The sequence below is a fragment of the Lactuca serriola genome, chromosome 4, assembly GCF_051521515.1.
Source record: "Lactuca serriola cultivar US96UC23 chromosome 4, Lser_US96UC23_V15, whole genome shotgun sequence".
NCBI classification, from domain to species: Eukaryota; Viridiplantae; Streptophyta; class Magnoliopsida; order Asterales; family Asteraceae; genus Lactuca; species Lactuca serriola.
In genome coordinates this window covers 103,104,105-103,108,527 of record NC_136411.1, presented here as the reverse complement: position 1 = coordinate 103,108,527, position 4,423 = coordinate 103,104,105, and the positions used below count along the sequence as shown (strand labels likewise).

General features: G+C 29.7%; 1 pseudogene; it reads right to left on the bottom strand.

The window, feature by feature from the left end:
• Positions 1-1,460: 1,460 nt before the first annotated feature.
• LOC145098673 (cysteine proteinase inhibitor 5 pseudogene) lies at positions 1,461-1,826 on the bottom strand (annotated as a pseudogene).
• Between the last annotated feature and the right edge of the window lie 2,597 nt (positions 1,827-4,423).

The window sequence follows — 4,423 nt, the reverse complement described above, 5'->3', positions numbered from 1 at the left end:
GTTTAAATATTAAGAATTTTTTAAAATAAAATTTCAAAATAAATAGAAATATTCTAATGAATAAATAGAACCACTATACTATTAAGAAGATCATCCATAATATCAATGATTGTTTTGTCATATTCATTAAATTTATTATCATATTTAGTCTATTTTAATATATCATATATATTTTTTTAAGATTCTTTACATTTATTATCACATTAAATATATTTAATACTTTACATATATAAATTTAGTATTATGTGTCATATTAATTGATTTAATTCAAAAAAACCACAAAATGACATATGAATTTAAATTTAATAAAAAATTTTACAAAATTATATGTGCCAAATTTAATGAAAATATGACATTTGATAAAATAATCTTTATTTATTAGGATAGATTAAATGTATTTCCTTCCACCTGCCCACTTAATTTCCTACTTTTGCAAGTTTATCTTTCATTTGAATACCTCGCCTCATTATCACATTCATCCTAACTCCAATTTATCGTTTCAAAACATTCTTCAAGGAGAACACCATCCCATTAAATACTATATACATGGATACTAAATATTCATATTTTCATGTATTCTGTAAAAAATTATATTTTTTTAATAAAATAAAATTATATTTCAGGAAATGACTTATAGTCTAGCGGTATTAGGTTATTCTTTTTCTTTACGGTTGAGGGTTTAAGCCTCACGGTAAAAAATTATTAGTTATGGAGTATGTTAGAATTGCTTTTAAAAAATTATATTTTTTAAAATTTATATAAATGGATATATAGTAAATCAGCAGCTTTACATGTATGTCCTTGGCTCATATTTGTTTTTCATATTTTCTTAATAAAAGAAATCATATTTTTGCACATTTTTAATGGAAGATGATATTTTCACTTTGTTATTTGTCTTACGAGTCCACCCATTTGCAAATATCGGTTCTATTTCACATTCAAATAGGATTCCTCCTTCGCGTCAATCTATTTAGCATTTTAACAGGACACTATTGCTTGGTTGTAGACAGTTACAAAGATTGTAAAATAAATTTGATATGTTGCTTTTCAAAAATCCTTACCTTTTATTGATCTAATTAAATTTAAATATTACAATGTATACCATAAAACGAAACATAAAAATCGATACTACTTGAGTTAAATGCTAAAAAAAAAAAACTTTCACATTCTTCCACATTTTTCGAAGGTTTTCATAATAAACATTTCTAATTCATTTGTCAACAAGCGAGACTGATTTAATGAATGCCACATCACCATTTGTTTTTTCAAACGCTAATCGAAAAAAAGCGACACTAAATTTTCATTGAGAGTTTATATCAAAAAATTCCCATAACCATTAGATATAGCTAATGATAAAAAGATAAACTAAACTAATTAACATTTGTATCCTCCACTACTACATATAAATATAAAACTTTAAGGTTGTTGATTAAAGGATTCTGAGAAACATTGTTGCATGGTTAAAGGGTTGTAAAAGAAATGAGTTTCCTAACTTTTTGCAATGGTTGTTCGTAAACATAAGCCTCGCAGTTCTTGGTTGAGTTATCATCTTTGACCTCAATCGTTAGCCTCCAATTCATGCCACCTACAATCTGAGTATCACCTTTGACTACACTTTGAAACTTCAATGTGCTATTCGTATCTTTGTTGTGTTGATCAACTGCAAACTGACCCACCTCTATCACCGCAGGATCATCTGGGCTTGCGATCTCTAGCCAGCTGCCGACTGTCTTTTGGCCATTTTCAGCGAAACAAATACCAATACAGAAGGTCAAGAGAAGAGGAATGACGATGAGAAAGAAAGATGTGTAATGACTACAAGCCATTTTTTCTAAGGAGGGGAAGGTTTGATGCTATTCTTGATTTGCTATATGCATAGATTGACATGTTGGTTGTGGTATTTATAATCTGAAACGACTACTTGAATAGCAAATGCTCAACTAAATATTTTAAATGCTACATTAATATGTAATAAAGAAGTCAAAGTCAACGATTTTCTTCATGGAAATAAGTCACCGTTACCAACTCCAATATGGAAAAGAAGGCTTTAATTACATGTATTTATGTCCAGGTTGTTTTTAGCTCAATATTTGACTTTCGTGTCAAAAGTTGAAATCGACCGAATGATCAATAAATGATGGGTTGGTTTAATTTTATATTTGTTTTTTCAAAAATAAATAAATAAAGAGAAATTAAATATACTTTTATTTTTTTGATTCTACGAATCCTTCTATCCATTTAAATGATGACATGTGTCATATTAGTATCCTTGTTTGGGCTATGGGATTATAATTTCTGGACCCAAACATTAGGTTCAATTGTATATATGTGTGGGTTATCATCTTCAACAATTGTCTAATATTTTCGTCTCTCTATCAAAAATTTTAATGTTTCACATCCACAAGATATACTTCTACTCCAAGTCCATTGGTCCCCTCCATGTGATTTGGATCTCTAAAACAATGTTACATGAAACTAAAGTTGAATGATATTTGGTTCATTTACGATCAAAGTCCAGATAATGATCATTATTTTAAAATTAAAACATTTACAAACTTTTTTTGAGGTTAACATTTTATCCATTTGAGACAACTCAGAGGAATGTCGGGTTCATTTGAAAAAAAAAAGCAGTTTGTTTATTACCAGAAATAACGTGCAAACTAGATAATCAAAGTAAAAAAATTGCTTATTATATTAAACAAATTTAAGTTTAAACCATAAAATCGGTCGACCTTATAAATATTTTATAAAATAGTCATTATAATTATATATTTTAATAATTATCCATAATATCAAAAAAAACATTCTCAATTATATACTTACATTTTCTGTCATGTTATTAATAGTATTTTCATCAAATTGTTATGGTGAATTCTCAACCACGGCTAAAGAACGACAAGACTAACAACATAAAACAAGCAATAATATCATTTAAGTAATTTAACTAAAATGGATTGGAAAATAGAGAAAAATACAAACCTAGCCATATTTGTTAACGACTTCTTAAGTTTTAGCCATAAATTAAACAAATGTAAAAAATAGTCATCAAAAGATGATGCATAACAATGGCGATTTCGTCCCTCTCACCTACGATTTAATCTTAAGGGCTATGATTTCGGTTTAGTTTTTGTTTTTTTCCCAAGAAGTCAATAGTATAAAAAGCAAAAATCCTAGATAAAAAAAGCTCAAAATCCCAAATGTCTTAAAGCCATCTCAGATTTTCTATGTTCTCACCTGCTATTTATTATTATTTTTTCCTGTTATATATTTGACATTTTGACTCCGAATTATGACATTTTGACTACGATTTGTGATATTTTGATTGTGATTTTATACATATTGACAACAATTTATAAAATATAAGGGAAATGACACAAATGCTCTGCAGACTTTCTAAAGTTGGTCATTTTAGTCCCTAAACGATTTTCGTGGCTTTAACAAAGTCGCTTTTATTGGGTCAATTACGTCCTTTTGGCCAAAATGAAAGAATCACCCGGTTACCCCTTTGCCACATTGACATTTGTTGATCAATTTTCTCACATTGTCTTTGAATTGAATTTTCCCCTACCGTTGGATCCACATATCTCTCTCTCTCTCTCTCTCTCTCTCTCTCTCTCGATAATCACTTCCCTTCTACACGTGGGTTTTAAGAATTATATGTGGCTATTAGTTTTAATCCATAAACAGGTAAAAATGTGAAAGAATATTCGGTGTTGCAAGGCGAATCTCGCAACTGATACTTCCTTGTGTTGTTGAAACGTTCACGAAGAGATCGCCAGAGGAAACATAATAAACAGAGTCATTTAGAATACGTGTTTTCAATTGGTCCTTCAATTTCCTCGGAGTATTTGATGCAACTATGACAAAATCTAATTGATTTAATCGATGAACAAATGTTGTCTGTATATGGAATATGAGTCGTACGATTTGCAGATAAAAAACTTGTTATCAAATTTTCTTTTGTATTATTGTAATCGTGAATGATAATTACAAGAGGTATTTATATAATACAATGTTACACATTAAACCCTCTAACTATATCTAATTATATCTTCATATAATAGTAGTCTAATATTCCCCAGCAAGCTAAGGCCGATTTCCGACTCTTAGCTTGGACTTCAAGAAGAGGAATTTCTCAACAGCTAGAGGCTTTGTAAACACATCAGCTATCTGATCTTGTGTTGAGATATGTTTAACAAACAATCTCCCCTGAGCAACTTTTTCCCTGACAAAGTGGAAATCAACTTCCACATGCTTTGTGCGTGCATGGAAAACAGGATTTGCAGACAAATACGTGGCACCCAAATTATCACACCATGAGTTCGGAACAGTAGGCATAGGAATACGAAGTTCTCATAGTAAGATCTCTAACCATGTTAGTTCAGCCACTGTATCAGCTAAGGCCTAGTACTCAGACTTAGTG